Consider the following 20,271-nt stretch of genomic DNA (forward strand, 5'->3'; position numbering starts at 1 on the left):
TTTGCATCGGACCTCGACCAATGCAAAATATTTCTCATTCGATACAGAAAAGTAACCGATATAACGAGGATAGTTTCGTTCGCTGGTATAGATGACATCAGCTTGTTGGGATGTGCGTGACGTAATTTTCAATAATTATCTTAAAAGTGGTAAAACGTATTATTTTCTGTTTTCAAACTTGAAACAATGGGAACCTAGTAAAAAAATTGCTAACAATGAACAGATAGAGCCTGCTAATAATGACTATTTTGTGGAGCTCGAAGATTTCCACTATAAACATATCATTGAAGCTCAAATGATACTATGTAGAGACATAAATACATTGCTTGCATAATTTACTTTCATTTTGTGGCGACAGCCCGAATGTCGATCTAATACCGAACCCAGAATATGTCGCCATGTCACTCGGTCTTCACCGACAGCGTACATCCAATGAGTGGCGAGTCTACCCTGAAGTCGACGGCAGGAATCCCGCTAAATGTAGGCTTTGCTGGTCTTTCATCCGGCATTCTAGAAACATCCTCTGCCCACTGGAGCCTCCCTTGTTATATTAGCTTCATTTTCCAATTTGCCGCCAAAGATTGAACGCAGGATCATACTCTCTAAAACACCAATAGGACTACCGGGAAAATTGGTGTCTTAAAAAGTGCAAGTTTTGTACAGGTTCGCAGGCTGCGGGACCTTAACTGGTAATGCAATATGTGGAAGGCCTTGTTTGTCGCCGATATCCACTTTTAATAATTTATCCACGTCAAAAAGACCGTCGACTACCTCAAATGATTCCTCATCTGTTACCACCACAGCACTAACATCCGCCAGGCTGCCACCATGTACTTCGTTTAGCAGAGCTTATGACAAGCCTTATTTTTGCAGCTTGAACCACTTGAGAGGTTCAATGGCCTTTTCCACCGCCCACGGTTAAAACCAATGGTGTAAATATCGTCCGCAAAACCTAGGAGCATGTGAGAAAGATGGTACGTATCAGTATTCAGTTTTGTTGGAAAACCCTGTTCGAGCATTATCCGCCATGAATCATTTCTCTTAACTGAATCGGATGCTGCCCGGAAATCTATGAACAGATGGTGATTCTGCAAGTTTAATTCTGGAAGTCAATCGAAGATTTGTCGCAGGATAAACATTTGGTCTGTAGTTGAGCATCCCCCAGGAACCACATTGGTATTAGCCAACAAACGTTGGCAACAGTTTCAGTCTGTGGAACGGGAAGAGTTATGCCACGGTAGTTACTACAGCTCAGACAATGGCCTATTTTGTGGATCGGGCATATGACACCTTTCAACCAGCTTTCAACACTCTCAGCAAGATCCGATGGATCCGATACAGCTGTTCGCTCCCGACTTTGAAGAGTTCTGCAGGAATGCCGGCCTTTGCAGTTTCTCAGCACTTTGCCTGCTTTCTTTATCTTGTCGGTGGATGGTGAATCCAGAGTTTGTCCGTCACATTCAACATTCATTCTGCTCTTATTGACGTTTCTTTTTTCCTTACCGTTAAACACATGACAGGGGCAGACATGTTTCGGTTCATGATTCTGTTAATCTTTTTGTAAAAGCTCCTCGTATCGTGCCTGGAGAAGCTGCCCTTTGCTTCCGCAAGAACACGCTCCCAATGCTGACGTTTCTTCCGTTGATGTAGGCACTTTTCAACGGCTTTAGCTCTGACGAGTCACAGCCATAGCCAACATGTGACTTTTGGCGCGATTCTTCTCATCCGTCGCTTGCTGGCACTCAGCGTCAAACCACTTATTGGCAGTGGTGGGCACCGCTAACAGAAAATTCAGCGGCGATAAACGCTAAGCCGCTAACCGGAAAATTTAGCTCTATAATCGCTAAACGCTAAACCCACATTAGCAAAACTTTCGCTAATTGCTAATCGCTAACTTATTAATATGTATTAATATTATATTGTATTAATAGTCATATCGCTATATTTATTTCTCTTGTTTTGTAAGATTTGGACCACTTTGATCTTTTGTGGTAGAACAAAAGAAAACAATTACTTTTTAGAGCTATTTACAATAAGAGGTTCACAAAACGGTGTTCATACTTGATTTTGTAAAAACAAGGAGTAACAAAAGTATTCGGCTTGCAATAACAATAGATACTTTTAGGAATGTTTTCATAAAAATGCAATTCTTATCTGGATCGAAAAAGTAGAATCAAAGTTATTATAATTTCAAGCGCATTGCAATTTACAAAAGTTCTTGGTGTGCCGAAAATTCAATCTAGACCTTGAGCTTGTTCTTAAAAATGCTCCTGTGGCTTAGACGTTAAAAGGAACTCCATTCTAGGTTAAAAAGACTGACTGCGAAAGTGTAAAGTATGTTCATTTTTCGAAGCAAGCGTACGCCATCAGCAATTCACAGTTTTTCTGAATAGTTCTATTGTCGCTTCTCTACAAAATTTAGCGAATTAGCGATTAGCGTTTCGAAGGCCAAAATTTTAGCGCTAACCAGCTCAAAAGGTTGAGAACCGCTGTTCTATATTATTATCTGAATTGTTCGTAGTAATGCATCTTCGGTATACTTCCTTTGCTGCGATACCTAGTCTCGTGACGGGTGCGTCGTCTAAGATGTAGCTGATGAGGTACCGCACTTCATGATTAAGCCGTCCGCTCCGGGTCGGAAGCTGTTGTACGTCGCCGCTAACATTAGCATATAACCAAAATTTCCACTGGGTGTTGGTTATCCGGTCTCCGCTAAGTTTTCTCCTAGCCGTGTTGACACCTCGTGAAGACTGGAATATAATTTCTATTATCATTTGTTTTAAGAACCTTTCAAATAATCGTCATTCGGGTTCGTAGAGTGTGATAGGGGTTACTGAATAGAGGTAGATGACAACAATAGGGCCTAAAGTGACACGAGTCCAGCCCAAGCTTAGGAAAAAGACTGGAGAGCGACACTATACTGACGACTTTTCTCTCTTTCCACTCTAACAGTCTAATGAATAAGCTTTTCGTGAGAGCTCCCATACAGCTACAACTTACACAAGGCAACGAAACTGTCTTGTGTTGCATACGATGGCTCGTTCTTGCGCATGTATTTTGTTCGTTCGGACATGACAGCCTGGTTTGATCATTTTGGAGACCACGTTATGGCTCGAAGTCGGTTATTTGTGGCTTCTACACAGTTTCACCTCACTAACTTACCCTACCAAACAGACGAGAGCCGTGGTGGCTCGTGCTGTATCAAGAAGTTGTCGTCATGTTGCTCGGTTTTGGGCTGCGTTTCGCCAGTTCCCTAGGTGATTTCACAGGGTTGTCGTCCGACATCCTTACGACGTGGCCGGCCCACCACAACCTATTAACTTTCGCCAGGTGTGCAATGGGGTTCTCTTTAATTAGCGCGTGCAGCTCGTGGTACTTGCGCCGTCGCCATTCTCCGGACGTTAAGGTCCTCCGTGAGGAGCGTTGTTGTATCGGTTTCGTAGAGGACTACTGGTCTTATCAGGGTTTTCTACAGCGTCAACTTATTGCGTTGTCGCACTCGACTCGATCGAAGTGTCCTCCGAAGTAGAAATTAGGCATGATTTCCAGCCTGGATGCCTCTCTTGAACTCTTTGCTGATGTTATTGTCGGCGGTCAACAGTAGGGGAAAGTAGGTAAAGACGGACACTGCGGGTAAGATGGACACTTTTAATATTTCACAAACTAGAATGTATTATGATATTTGAGTGATGCGAATACCTTCTTTATAGTGTGTTAATGCTTTTGAGTTGCATTATCGGTTTTCAGCAAGCAAACTGTCAAATTTTGTAAGTAAAACAATGAATATTTTCGTGAACGCGCAATTTGATGTAATTTTTGTTCCACGGAAATTAGTGAAAAACTCGTGAAACTTACGTGTTTTCATTTGTTCACAATTGTAAAGTGATTAATTAGTCTTTCCTCGGTTTTCTAGTGAAAATCCAGCAGATTCTCGATGTTCCGATGAAGAGCTACGATCGTTTGAAAAATTTACAACCAGGTCGGGCAAGACGGACACATTAAGGTAGGGAAAGATGGACACACGGATTTTCCAAGAATTTTCACATGTAGCATCCGTTGTGTACTAAAGATATTCACAAAGTACACCCGCGAGAGAAGCCAGCAGATATTAATCACTTAGCAGTTAGAACAGGCCATATAGGCAGAGAATTTTCGCCTCCATCGAAACCCATCCTCTTATACTGTTCACGTGATGTATAGATGGACTCTAATAACGTAGAGTAATGTATGGCCATCACTTAACACATAAATCAAAAGAATACTTAACGTACTACATCTTTTTTGTGAGTGTCCACCTTTACCTTCGTAGTGTCCATCTTACCCACCCCAAGTGTCCGTCTTTCCCAACCTTGTCAAAAAACAGCAATTTGTAGTCTTTTTTTTAAAGACCCAAAACACATAAAACTTGGAGGAAGTTCACTAATATCAAAAATGATTATGAAAACAAATGACCTTAAGTTTCAATTTGTATGACTACTGCGATCTAAATAGCAATACCTAAGTAATTATTTAGAATAACCCTTAGGGTGTCCGTCTTTACCTACTTTCCCCTAATCCCAAATACACGAACTAGTCGGCCACCTCAACTTCATCGCCATTTACAGAGACTTGAATTGGGATTTGAGACTTATGTTTTTCTCCTTGGAGCCTCTCACTCGCATGTATTTCGTTTTCGACGCATTTATTCGCAGTCCGATTCGTCCGGCTTCGGCTTTCAGTCGGGCGTAAGTTTCCTCCGCCGTCGCAAAGTTACGTGTTATGATGTCAAAGTCATCCGCAAAACTCAGAAGCTGAACAGACCTTGTAAAAATCGTGCCCCTCGTGTCGATACCCGCCCTTCGGATCCCACCCTCAAGGGCTAAACAGCAAGGGTTAAACAGCTAACAGGAAAATCCATCATTTTGTCTTAACCCTCTGCGCGATTCAAAAAAGCTCGAGAGTATCCCGGAAACACGCACGTAGCACATCACTTGCGCACATGATGGCCTTGATTAGTCGAGTCAGTTAATCTGGGAATCCGTTGTCGTGCATGATCTGCCATTGCTGTTTTACACAGTTTTACCCTAAAAAGTAAACCAGATCTGACATAGGAGTACTAATGTAAAAACATTAGAAAAAATGTCAAACCAAATTATTGTTACCACGATTAGCTCACTTTATAGTCAGTAAGATAGGTGTAAGTTAAGTTTTCAGTTTATTTTAATTTATTTTTGTTTTGCTTGCCTCCAGGTTTACAATTTTAACTTCATATATAACTTTAGATATCTTAGAAAAAAGTTGAAGAGGTTGTTTATAAGACACGACCGCAGAGGTAACGTAGAATACGACAGCCTGTCTTATGCCAATGTATTTCTTGGAATAGGTTTGGGAATACACTGAATTGGGGTTAATTCTTCAGATAAACTTTGAGGTTGTGTTTGTCAATGCCATTTATTGATAAGTGAATATTTTTTCAACGTGGCAAATTTTTTATTTAGTTTTGAATGATTCACAGTGATAATCAAATTCTACATGAGGTAATTCGTTAGCAATTACACTACCCGTCATAAGTTTGGAATCGCTTTACTGAGTATTGCAACACCCAGTTTGAATATTGCAAAGCCTCCCAAAAAGTTCAGCATCACCTGGAATAGGCAGATATCTCGTGTTTTTGCAACCTAGAAAGTTGCGGTTTTTAGCAAACTTGTTCCGAAGGTCAAAGGCTACTGTATGGTGGCCAATTCAGTAAAATTTTACCGCTATGTGGTGCTAGTGGGCACACAATGAGTCGTATTTTGAACTTAACTAATCTCACGATTCCGACCTGTCAGAAAGTTGCGGTGTTCAGCAAACTTGTTCAGAAGGCTAAAGGCTTCTACATGGTGGACAATTTAATACTGAATTACCCCGCTATGCGGCGCTAGGGTGCATGAAGTTTTTCATATTTAGACTTCAACTTATCGCATGATGATCACTACCCACAAAGTTGCGGTGTTCGGCTTGTGCCACCAGTTCTGGTCAAGCATATTACAGTTACAGTTACAGAAATTTGCCCATTTTGAGTGATGCTAAACTTTCCGGGGTGTTGCAACATTCAAACTGGGTGTTGCAACTCTCAGTAAAGCGATTCCAAACTTATGACGGGCAGTGTATATATGAAAATTTCAACCGCTATACTGCTAGCCACGCACGCTATATAGCAAGCCACGCACTCGAGCCACACGCTCTATAGACATGCACAGACACGCTAGACATTCACACGCTATATAGCAAACCACGCACGCTATATAGCAAGCCACACGCGCTATAAACATGCACACACGCGCTACAGGCATGCATACACGCCATAAACATACACAAACGCTTCAAAGCAAGCCACACACCTTATATATTAGGGACACACGCTTCAAATATTCACACACGTTATGTGCATACACCCTGTATATACATACGCTGGATGATGGTGGCTTTTCAATCCATCTGGCGGTGCGAGTCTCTTTCAGTTTCGGGTTGTTTTTTGCCCAACGATATCTGAATCGGATTACCGCTGGTGGGATCCAACTCAGATCGAAGGGGAGCCGAACTGAAAGAGGTAAGAACTGCAGCTAACCACTACCACCGCCGCTGTTGCCCGCTTCTGATCCACTTCGCCTACTGCCATCGGTGTTGATGTTCTTATATATTAGGGACACATGCTTCAAATATTCACACACGTTATGTGCATACACCCTGTATATACATACGCTGGATGATTGTGCGAGTCTCTTTCAGTTTAGGGTTGTATTTGCCCAACGATATCTGAATCGGATTACCGCTGGTGGGGTCCAATTCAGATCGAAGGGGCCGATCTGAAAGAGGTAGGACTGCAGCTAACCACTACCACCGCCGCTGTTGCTCGCTGCTGATCCACGCTGCCTTCGCCTACTGCCATCGGTGTTGTTGTCCGATGCTGCTGCCTGCTGCTAGTAAACTGATTTGCTTGAGGAGAAACAGTCTCTTAAATAGCCCAAAGAGTGCATTCTCGGCTAACTAGGTACTCCATTCTGTCGTCCTATTTAGGGAAAGGCAGCAAGCGACCAATCAAAAATCAACATTTGCGTTTCGACATTGTTCAACAATTTTCAATATTACAATAGTTTGAACAATCAGATTACAATTTTCTGCATTTGGGCGGGTGCTTAAATGATTTTCCAATCGATTGCTGCAAAAATGACAGAAATCGGTTGGAAACTGACTGGGTTTAAAACGTTTGAAATTGGACAATTTTTGTGACGCTCTCGATGTTTTCGGTTTTGAAATTGGATCCCTGTATTGAAATTGGGTCCCTGTAATTGTTGCCGTAAGACGTATTCTACGTCAAAAAATTCAACTCTTTTTCGTATATTTAGTTCTTCTTTCTCGAACAATTTCATGATTTTTGTAGGAAATAATCTAAACTGATGTCTTGGAAGAAAGCCAATTATAAGTCATTGAAGTTGGGGAGCTCTGTAGCCGCAAAGTTACAGAGTCCGCTTTGATAAGCGAGTGGTCGTGGGTTCGAATCTTAGTAGAATCAGGCCAATCGGTTGTCAAAGGACTTTAACATGGGTTTATTCTCAGGCTCTCCACTACACACCCTTCTTTCAAGCTGAATTATAGTACCCTTGCTGACTTTTATCCTTACGAAAAAGTCCCTCTTATAATAAAACTGTTCTGAGTAACGTATAATAGTTCTCTTCAGGGAATTGTAATTTTGGCGCGGTCTTGGCTGGAGGAACGAGGATTCGATAAGACTTCTTCCTCTTGACAAAATAAGTCCTTCTTATAATAAAACTGATCTCAAGAATATTTATCCTCTACAGGGAATTGTAATTGGCGATATTGGCACGAGGAACGAGGTTTCGATAAGACTCCTTCCTCTTGACATAATAAGTCCCTCTTCGAATAAACCTGGCCAGAGAGGAACGTTAGGTGTAGCCTCAGGTCAGGAAATTGTAATTTGGCGATATTGGTAGGGTAGAAAGAGGCTCGGTATAGTAGAGCAGTAAGCTTGAAACGAAAGGGTAAACTTTCACACACAAGCACGTATATAAAAAAATGAAAAAGCGTATTATTCACTTCAAAGGGGAGCTCCGTAGCCGCAAGGTTACAGAGTCCGCTTGGGTGAGCCGGTTGCCGTGGGTTCGAATCTTAGTAGAATCAGGCCATTTTGGTTGCCAGAGGACTTTAGCATGGGTTTATTCTCAGGCTTCCCACCAAGTACTTTTCCTTTAATCTGAATTCTACAGTATCTCTGTTGACTCTCCTTTTAACAAAAATAAGTCCCTGTTATAATAAAACTGGCGTGAGTAATGTATGAAAGTTCTCTCCAGGGAATTGTAATTAGGCGATATTGTTAGGAGGGACAGAGGCTCGGTAAAGTAGAGTAGTAAGCTTGAATCGGAAAGGTAAAACTTATACACAAGCACGGATATGAATGATAAGCGTATCACTTACTTCAACAGTGATACTGCCAATTATAGGAAGTGCGGAGTACAGAAAACACCTGGGCAATATCACAATAGATCTAATCTCTGGTCGTAGTGATGAGTCCACACAGAAAAAAAAGTCATTGAAGTTTCGCTTGCGAAAGAAAAAAAAATTAACTTCGAGGTGATGGTACCAAAATGTAATAAATTTTAAAGCAGCTGAAAATAAGAGTTGGGATGTTTTTTTTAAATACGCTAATAGCTAATCCGCTAACTGAAAAATTTAGCTCGATAATCGCTAAACGCTAAACGCTAAATCCATATTAGCGGAACTTTCGCTAATCGCTAATCGCTAACTTAATAATACGTAGATTGTCATATAGTTATGTTTATTGCTGATAAAAACAAACGAAAATGCTTACTTTTGAGTGATATTTACAATAAGAGGTTCAAAATACAAGAAACGGTGTTCGTACTTGAGAATTTTATGAAAACAAGGATCAACAAAAGTGGTTCTGCCTTTATGTGAAATGAATATTATTTATTTATTTAAATCAAAAAAGTAGAACCGAAGTTGTCATAATTTCAGGTGTATTGCAATTGCAGCGTGTTCTTTAGAATTTTCCTTTGACTTGTGCGATAATTGAAAGCCCATTCTAGGGTAAAAAGACTGACATGCACTTGTGTCGTGAAGAGAGGAATTCTAGACAAATAAGTCAATTGAATGTTGTGTATTTGAAACATATGTTCCAAAAGTAACTTTCACAGTAAAGTATGTCCATCATTCGGAGCAATTTATGTACGCCATCAGCGACTAACCGTTTTTGTAAATAGTTTGTCGCTTCACTACAAAATTAGTGAATTAGCGATTAGCGCTTCGAAGGCCAAAATTTTAGCGACGCTAACAGTTCGCTAACCAGCTCAGAAATTAGCGAAATCGCTAAATCGCTAACCAAATTTTAGCGTCGCTAATAAGCGATTAGCGAATTAGCGGAACGGTGCCCACCACTGACGATTACATTATTTGTAGGGTGGTCGGTATTACCGACTTTTTGAAAAACCGGTATTTCGGTATTCATAAAAATTAAAACCGGTAAAACCGGTGAAAAATCGGTATTTTTTTCGGATTAATACAAACCAGGGGTGACTCGTGGACTTTGAACCAACTTTTCCCACTACAAAATTCTCAAAATCATAGTTTGGGGAAGCAATGATGATTGTCCGCGAAAAAACGCAAGTCATTCTCTCTGTACTATTTAAAAATAAAACTGAAAAATAAAGATACAGTGCTTTTTCGCTTTTATCAACAGTCGTTTTTATCACTACTCGCCAAATTCGCGCTCGATTTTCTCACGTTTTTTTTTTCGTTTTTATCACGCTTTTTAAAAACAAATTTCAAATCAAGAATAATGTACTTCCAGTTGCAAAATTTCATTTGTGCCTTGTGTCCTTGTATGTGTATAGTTTTATGAACTGAATCTATTTGATCAATTTTCTGAGGCAACCAAGTGTCATATCTGTGACAAATAATTTGTGTCATAATTTTGAGAAAAATGAACCGTGAAATACGTATTTCATTGACTTGCAGAAAGCAGATCTGTGAACAAGTTAAAAATCCCTACAGTTTGGTCCTCATAGAGCTTGGTTTTAAAAATTATTAAATCTAGCGGTTCCACAATTTCACATAAACAAGCATTAGACTCTGCTAGCTATGCTAAAGAATGAGCAGTACAAGTTATATTGATATTGCATGTATAACAGCCCTGAGAAAGTCCGCGAAAATTCAATGGAGAAAAATATCAAAGAATAACCTTTTCTTGTTTATTCATTAGTATCTTGAACTTATATTCCATTCAACTATTCAAGTGCATCATTTTACTCAAAATATCATAAATTTCAATTAAATCCAACACAAAAAAAAATTTTTTATCATTTCGCTAAATTCACGGTTAATTTTTTTTGACCGTGATAAAATCGAAAAAGCACTGTATAGGGCGTCGAACGTCTCCGGTAGTTTTTTTTTCGGCCGGTTTTCTGCCGCAGTCTTATGCAAAAAAACCTGCCGAAGTAAACCACTGCCGAAGACGTTACCTACTCAAATTTGAATTTGAAGTTTATTTTTTGCTTAGCGTCTCAGGTTGCATCTATGTGTGGACGTGTTGCTGCATAATCTTGTTTTTGCATTTTTGAGTACCTATGCTTTATTACGGTTCAGTTTTTTTTGTAAGATTTTGACCTCTGCGACCATTGTTTTGATCTCTTGTGGTATATGTTCCACATACAACACTGGATAAATATAACTGTGTTTGAAAAACTTTAATGAATGAATCTAGTGATATGATTATGGAGAACATAATTCCAAAACTCATGTTAACATAATGAAAACATGCAGATTTTACTTGAATTTTCTATTACATCGCAAAACTTAATTTCAAATTAGTGAATAACTTTAGTTGAGAAGAGAGAATGAAAAAGAAATAAAAAAAATGACGATCAGATCAGAATTTACTTTTTACGAATCCGAAGGAATCGAAGGTTGATACTTATTTATTTTGTTCGATGCTCTTTAAACAGTTCGTCCAAATTGTTTGTTATCATAATTGTTTTATTAATTTTAGCTCCTGATGGGAAACGAAAAGTGTGGCATATGATGGCATATGAACAAGTTTGTAACTGAAATAGAAATAAATATTTGAAATGAGGGGTTGGTCAAAAATCTATAAAAATATCAAAAATTGTAGAAAAAGCAGAAATTTTAACACGAGCAAACCCGGGAACATTCAGCTAGTTACTAATAAAAGCCCGCTGCGGTATGGGTGACGAAGCTTCAAAGAAACAGTAATTTTTAGGATGAAATATTGGCTGATTATTTCATCCTGTAAACACTTTGTATCAACAAAAAATAAATTCTTAATCCAAATTTATATGTATGCATTATTTCTTTAGTTTTACTTTTGAAAGGCACAAAATGAATAATGACTTGCGTTTTTTCGCTGACATGATTGTGATTACTGACTAGTTTGATTTTCATAATTTGTAGTTGAACTGGTAGGTTCAAAACCCACGAGTTGCCTCTGTGAGTAGGAGTGTGTGAAGAGATTAGCTGTTCTACTTAAAAAATAAATGTTTAGCTTTATTGATATGAAGCTTTTGACATATTATCGATACACATAAACACATCTTCTGAATCCATGCAATACAAGCAAAAAGATAACAAAAATTGATAAATAGGTAAGGGTAAATCAATATTCAATGTTGCTTCTGTCTAAATGTATTTATTATATACATCGTCATGTGATTTTTAACGCCTACCTCAGTGGGTAGCATTCATTAGCCTTACAATGATTTATAAGTATTGTGACAAGTTTTTTTTTATTTAAAGAAAAATACCGAAAATATCGGTTTTTTCGCTTTTCACATACCGGTATTTCGGTTTTGAAAAAAATATCGGTTTTACCGGTTTTACCGGTTTTTGTTTTACCGGTAAAACACCCTAATTATTTGTTACAGAAGCTTCAACGAGTAACTAGTCTCATTTTAAAATACATAGGCGAGTCGAGTCGGTAAATAAATACCAAACTAAAATACATTGCAGATTGTTTCGTATTTACATATCCGTCTTCTAAAAGACAATTCCTAAACGTCAGATAAAAACGATTTGGTTTCTGCTAATGAATTTTCACAAAGACGAACCTGTAAGTTTGGATATGAACGAACTTTGAAAAACTATTTCTCACTTTTACCGGTTGAAATCTGCACCATCAAAGTGGTAGGAACATTCTGCTATCTTTTCACTCTTCAGTCTTCGCCCATTCGCGTCATCCATCGCTCGGCTCATATCGACAGACACGGAAGGATATTCCCACGCTCTGTAAGCTCGCGGGTGCAATCGTCGGCCGGGCCGTATTTTCCCTGCCAAACCGCACAAAGTGGATAAGTCAATAGTAGCGAGCGAGAAAAGTAATCATCGACAGAAATTTTCCATTATTAAAATCAACAAAGAAAATTAACGAAATTGATTTTATTCAAAATAAAATATATTTTTTATTACATTTAAACTGGTGATGTCGACCGCCAAGGATGGTGAAAATTCCATTTGGGACTGTTGCGAGCGCATCGGTCGGACGTCATTCATGTAGCGCAGCAGTGCCATGCCGTGTCGAACCGCGGTGTACATAAGGAGGAAATTTACCTTTTGAGGAAATGAGCACAGGAGATGATGAATTTTGGTTGGCACGGAATTTTCCGCTGCAAGAAGGCACGATTTTTTGGCTTCTTTCATTTTGGTTGACTTTACGTCGAGTTGAAAGCTCTACAATGAGCGATTTTGTTGCTGTATTTTTTTTGGAATATTGTTTTTCGTTCGTTTCTGAAACAAATTTTCGGATTTAGTGTCATTGAAATGAACAATAACATTTATGAAATAATGACGAACCGCAATCAAGGTTATGGCATCTGCATTTTGGGATGTACACGGATTAAAATTTCTACGAAAGGGAAAGCAGTCAACAAGATGAAATGAAATCAAAAGATGTCGAAGAAAAAAATGTGACAAAAATTCATCAGGACAGTTCCAAAACGTAATGAAAAAAAAAGGCTCAATTGCATGAATTGTGATTCGATTTGCTTTCCCATCATCAAATAATATTCTCTTATTTTTGGCTTCAGGGAATTTGACCTGTTGATTGATTTTTCATGAGTGACGAACCCGCTAACTAATTTCCTACTCACAAAACAACAATGTAAGCCAAATTTGACCCTCTTTCTTCTTTGTTAACGGAGACTTTAAATTTTATAATTCATTCGTCTCCAGTTGACCCTCAACCTACAATCTCTTTGAGAGAATCGTTGTGCAACTTACAGACAAAGGTTTTCCCTTCCGAAGTTGACTGCAATCTAGAGTCAAGGCTCTCTCTCTCTGGACCATTTACTTACATTATTTTACTAGAAAATTTTCAAACACAATGTGATTGATTCGATCTGCAAAACTTTGCTAGGATAGAACAGTAAATATACATATGTCTGCCAGAGTTTGCTCGTCTGCAAAGTTCATGCAGTAACGATTTCTTGTTAAGATCCCGTGCACGAAAAACAAAAAAACTTCTCATCCATCTTCGTTCACCATCAGAAGATTCTCAAACAGTGAGCTTCACAATTTTGACAAACATATCTCAAGTTATATTAAATTTCCTCAACAGTTCTTCATATTAATTGAGCTCTACTAGGTTATTGTAGTTGCGATTGGAAATAGAATGATTCTTCGACATCTTCCCAATATCTTTCGTGTCCGATTGTCTAGGGCCACCGCACCCATCGATGTCCCGGTGCCATCGGGCGTATTATAGGGAACGATGGCATGCAAATAGCACATCCACCTCACCGCAAACCGGCAGCTCTACACAGTGACTGAGCTGCGAGTGATAGTATAATGTAGCTTTTATCGTTTGTCTTTTCGACTTCGCCCTCCGCGCTTCTGGGTTCGTCCTTGTGGTGGCACCCGACCGAAGGGCTTCTAAATTGCATCTGAAAGCTTTATACTTTATGATAATCAAACAAACAAATACACTTACAGGCAGCATTAGCCCATCGGAGGGTAAGTGGGTACTTCATCCGCAGTTTCAAGTGGTGAATTTACGCTCGCTTCTTTACGATTCATTCATTCAATTTTTGGTGTGCTAAAACGGCGGATATTAGTTTGGCTTCTTCGGAGATGTTTGAACATCCGGCGGGAATTGCTTGTTTGTTTATGTAACTGGGCTACTGTAGATGAAGAGGTTGAAATATGAATAAGGGTAATAAAAATCAGTGGGAGAAAAATCTGGGTGAAATATGTTGCATAAGTTAAAACAATGTAAACTCTGTTTTTTTTGAAAGGGTACACAAGTTTTCAACCTGCTAGGCGTACGACTATGCCTACGAAAAAAATCGGGTTCATATTTCTAAGCTTATAAGCTTGTATATGGTGATGATGATGGTGGCACCCCCAAAAAAGGACGAAAAAAATGCTTTTGATCACAGAGTTGGAGAATAACTTCGCAGCTAGCGTAAAAGTGACTGGAAACGAATCTAATTAAATTAAATTAAATGGCAAAGCGAATGTCAGGAAATGTGACCATACTTGGGTGATATTGTGATATCTCGCTGCATAGCGCTCACAGTCAGGAATTTGAACAACTCATCAAACGTAAACAAAATTATTTAAAAAAAAAACTGAAGTAAACACAGCGCTAATATTACCCAATTTATCGCTATGAAACATAAAACTTGGCTTAATTTGGGCGACTTTGACAAAATTTTCAATTCGCTCAAACAGATGAAAGAAAGATAGTTTGAATTGCAAACAGACGTAAGTTTTCAATATTGAACAGCCAGAAATTGAAATAAATATTAAAACTTTCAGAATACAAATAAATGAATATAGGATCAGCTCCATCAACAGCCAAAAATTTTAAATACAGCAACTAAAGCACTGCTAACACTTGGAATAAAAACGGAAATTTGAAAAAAAAAATATATTTTAGCAATTTAAAAAATATTTTAGATTTGCGCAAACTCGATTGGGAACATTCAGTCGAAAATTATATAAATAGGTGAAGTTTCATAACGCAGTTGATCTTGTAGATATTTTTTCCTTCGCTTCTGAAGTGTATTCGACTTTAGAATGGCCAATTAGGGTATCGAACGTTTTCGTCAGTGGTTTTCTTCGGCCCCCTTTTGCATAAGATTGCTGCAGAAAAAGCCGAAGAAAACGAACTTTCGGACGACATTACGAAGCAGAGCTGCGGAAAGTCAATATCATACTACTGACAATACGCCAAAATGATGCAACACCAGAATCAGCCAACTACGATGCATGGTTCATTACAAAAGAGTTTGCGATGTTACAATGATTCTCTTAGCGTCAACTCTCACTCTCATTTTTTTCTTGGCATCTTTCTCGATCATTCGGGTATGGCTGTACTGAGATTGAACTAGCAGAAATATCAAGTTCATTTTGACAGCATGATGTTATGAGGATAGCAAACATAAAATCAATGATTTTCCTTCAATTGATATGTATGATATTGATATATGGTCGGCGTGCGATCAGACCGAACTAAGCGCCGTTTTCTCAGATTGAGTTATTGACACCCAGTGGATATGAGAAGTAATAATCTATCTATTATGAAGTAACGAATCGTTTGAGCATTTGATAATGATATTATAACAAAAAATTCTCTGTAACAGCTTGTACACAGCAATTGCGGCGGTAAATGTTTTTCAACGCTTGGTTCGGTTTGGCTGCACGCCGACTAGAAGCATTGTCAATAAACAACTATTACTTCGTTTTGTAACTGAGCGTATTTTAGATTGGTACATTTTGAATCTGTTTATCATTTATTTTTATTCTTAGTAGAGAATATGCTTCTTCATAACACCAATTGTAATAAAAAGAATTCTATTAATATTTTTCAAATGATCTCATATCTGAAAAATAATATTGCCTTTTTATTTGTTTTTTGACAGTATGAGTTTATTAATTTAATTCTTGAATATTGTGCTTGTTGTAGGTTAAACAAAAGACAGTGTCAGTTTGCGGCAAACAATGAATCGCGGTTGGCAAAACAGGAAACTTTTAAAAATGTATGGGTATGTATATTTATATACAGATCCTGTTAAATTTTGGCACGGTTCAACTTTGAAACTGTTCAATTTCGGTTCGGAACGGTTTTGCTTCTCCTAGTTTTCATTCATATTTTCTTTTAACGAAGAGGATGGCCGGAGTTAATCGACTGGTTTCGGATATTTGGCCGGAATATGTTTCAGTAACATGGTAACGATGATTAAAGCAGTGCTTAGAAGTGCTTAAAATCCCACCATGCCTCTCATTGAAAAATGTAAAAATGCGGACCTGTTCCGGTTGTGTTCCGAATACTCGGGGTTGTTGTGCCAGCCCACCAAGCGACACCTATAACCACTGGTTTGAAATTATAAACCTAGTTCATTGTGGCCATATCTTGAGTTGGGATCTCACGGACCGCAAAGCAGATCAAATTTAAAAAATCCTGATAGCAACAAACTTCAAGCTGGCACTGACATAATCACGCTACTAAAACGATTTTTGATATTCCAAAAATCACCTTGATTTGCATTGCAGTGATATTTCCCAGTGAACTCTGTATATTCACAACGATTGACAATGCGAACCCGAAAATGGCAACAAAAGAGACAAGATATTGAATCACTTGTCGGATCTCCACGCTTACTGTGATGGTTGCTGGCTATTCATGACAGAAAGAAACGAGTGCGATGATATTTTCTCCCTCGTCATAGTCAGCATGTTGCTTGGATTAATCGCAGCTCTGTTACGAAGATGTTGCAGTTCCGCCATGGATTCGGCGGTAAAGCCCTTAACACAATGGGTACGTTGCGGCTGCGTTTGCGGCAATTTGACAGTTAGCCCATACATTTTCTGTCAAATTAACGACAACGCTACGCAAACGAATCCGTAGTTCATGTTAACAAATCGGAAATATATACAAAACCTTCAAGCTCTTCTCAATGTTTGCCAACACCCATTTTTAACAATAAACCTAACATGTTTATATTGTTTTTCATTTGAAAAAAATTAGGACCACATGGTTAACTCTATGAACAACCTTCTTCAATTCCCCTACCTGGTCTTTTGACAAACTCTGGCGTCTCCCACCAAACGACGCAATAGTTCACGAAAGTCCCCAAATAATGCAAGTTCAAAGACCATAATAGAAATCATCGCTTGTAGAGTGGAATGTTAAACTCGATTCAACAAGGGTCAATGATGCTGATTTGACAAATAAGCATTTCGTACCGTACCCAGTTTACTCACTTTTGTGAGGTAGCAACGTAAATAACAAAATCTTCAACATCAATTTACAATAACTTTGTTTCAACGAATCACTGAAGGTTTTGACTCCTAGGATGAAATGGAATTAATTACCATGTCAGAAAAGGTAGTAATCAATCAGCAATACATCCCACCTTGCTGGTGTCGTATAAATAGAAAGCGTCTCGCCTTTGCTCAAGCGACAATAGCAGGATATGAAATCTTCTTTGATGTACCTAAACCACAACACAACTGCCACTCAACAAAGTAGGGAAATAGATCACCCAGTCCTATTAGTTTCGTTGCTATTGACAGTTGACAACATAGTAAATATGTTTTCTGTTTTCTATTGCTCTGCCCCCCTCTATATAGGTACATACGTAATTAATTTGTTCAACAATATTGTTCGTAACAATATTGTTCGGAGAATTTATTACCTCCTACTGCGATGATAAAAGTTAGTCTTCTGTAGGCCGTAAGCCAGTCAACAGTACTTTTATTGTCCTCCGTATATTTTTCTAACATTCTTATGATCTTTCTTCGACTAACAGGATTAAAGTCCCATTAGTTTGAGTTGTACTCATCTTCATACAGCATCCAGAATTCATTTTGGATGGATCAATCGACGAGAGGTTGGATGATCAAGTTTCACACACTCGTTGTGCATGTTTTTGCGTAGGCACTTGACAACCTTTTGCTAATTAAACAACCAGTCACAGTTGGAGAGAAAATCCATGCCACAATTTGGACTGATAGCATTCCATCATACGTAAATTCATCAGATAGAGAAAAATCCGTTAAAAAACTCAGACACCACACTCGAAAACAAAATCCTTTTCAAGTGTCCACCACTTGCGGGGGGCGGCACGATGGGAAACACGCTGCGATGACATGCCGCAACGTTAAGTGTGAGTGACTCATGGCTTTGTGGCAACCCCGTTTGGCGCGCTAGAGGCAAAACTGGCCGGTGGTTTCCAGCAGAAACCAACAAGGGGTCTCGGATCACAGAGCACCACCGAATGTGCGCCGGGTCGGTAGGTGGGCTGGGCTCCGTTCGGCTGGAAGCAGTAACATTCACCACACGGACACGAGGCAGTGCATTCGGGAAGTGCCACCAAAAAGGGCGAACGAATTTATTCAAATTGAAAAACGGTAATTTGATTTTCCACTTGCTTTTCTCACCCTTCATTGCGCTGAAGTTTTGCGCACAATGGCTTGCAAGTGATGGTTAAGAGCGGTCGGTGCAAATTAGTACTTACTGGACCATGGAGGAAAAATACTAATCGTAGACCAGGCATGCTGAAGCATTCAATTATCAAAATCTTTAAACTTAAAGAACAACGTTGTCAAGTGAAAATAAAATGGATATTTTCCCAATGTGTTTCTTCATCAAATGTCATATCAAAGGTGAATGTTTTTTTGTCGATTCAATTATAGTACGAGTGGAATTGATATGAGAGATGGATTAATTTGTTTGTTGTGTCAGTTTTTTGCAACATATTAACTTTCATAAACGATATAAAGGTAGATTAAAAATTTAGAAATTTTTTTTCTTAGACGAAAATATATTATTTTTTACATCTCTCAGTAAGCTTTTAAATTATTAAAATGCTCATAATAATTCTTATTTGCCTATCATGGCAATTCACTCCTTACTATAAATTTTTAAATTTTGTTTTCCCTCTATTCTCATTTTTTTTGTCCCAAGAATTAATTTTTCATTTTTGAAATGAAAACATAAATGCACAAACAAGTTTATGTTGTATAATGTTTTATTTATTTATATAAAAAAACCTAATTTATAATGACGTTTGCGACAAAAAACTAGACTTTTTCCAGATGGTGATAAAAAAGTAACTAAGGCATATATTTGAGTTTGATAAATTTCACATGGAAGATAACTATGTTAGCTTACTTGCGCAAAAAATCTACGCCCTTGTGAGCGACCTTCCAGCAGTTAACTGAAACATTCGCCATGACGGACGAAAACATGCATGTAGAGTTGTTTTAGAGTTCTTTCTTCGTTTCATTTATCAATTCCTCCTCAGTTTTCGCGACAAAATTGTTGGAGTAGAGCTTACGCTCCAGGTTTGCCCAGAAATCCTCGATGGGACGCAACTTGGGTACTTTGGACGGGTTTACCAACTTGGATACCCTATCATCTCCTCCAACGATCGCTTCGAGTAATGGATCGACGCCAGATCCGACCAAAACAAAGCGTCTTCAGCCTTATGGTATTTATTGATAAACGACGCAACTTTCGGCAGGCGCTTCGTATTATAAATTTCCCCGTTCACGGCCAGTCCGGAGAAGGCGGCTTTGACATCTCCTATTTGCTAATCGTCAGCCACAGCAGCACCATATTGGGGACCTTGGTGTGCGAAATGAACTTCACCTCGGTGCTCACTTCCTTCGTGGGGGAAGTAAAATACGAAGTGCCCTGCCAGTTGTTACCATCCAAGGTGAGACAGGCTTCATCGTCCAAAATCACCGCCATGTCGCGATTTGCCGGGAAAATCGACTTGACCATGTTATTCAGGCGCTGTCGCTATGTAAGTTCATGCAAATCCGAGACCAGCCGACAGGACTGCCGCTTACTGATATGTATGTCCATGTCCGGTTGCACTGACCTCGGTCTCCTTCTTCAGCACCCTTTGAGCTTCTTGTTCTTTTTTTTCGATGGTGTGATCCTTGTCCAATAGTGCCAAGATGTTGTAGATGCCGGAACGGGCGTATCCGGTGTCCACGAACTACCGCACGATGTCCGTTTTCTACGTGACGGGGTACCCTTCTTGGAACGCACACACTTCTGAGCAAAGTAGCTTAAAGTCAGTGAGTGTGAAGGTAAAAATAAAAAAAAGCATCCAAGTATCTACATCAATTTCTGTTGCCAATCCCGAATACCTACGAGAAAGCAAACGCACTTTTGTAAACGCGGTTCTTGGAAAGATGGCAAAATAGACGTACACAAACTGACAAGAATCCATGCATTCATAGCTA

The sequence above is a fragment of the Wyeomyia smithii genome, chromosome 3 (genome assembly GCF_029784165.1).
Source record: "Wyeomyia smithii strain HCP4-BCI-WySm-NY-G18 chromosome 3, ASM2978416v1, whole genome shotgun sequence".
Lineage (NCBI taxonomy): Eukaryota > Metazoa > Arthropoda > Insecta > Diptera > Culicidae > Wyeomyia > Wyeomyia smithii.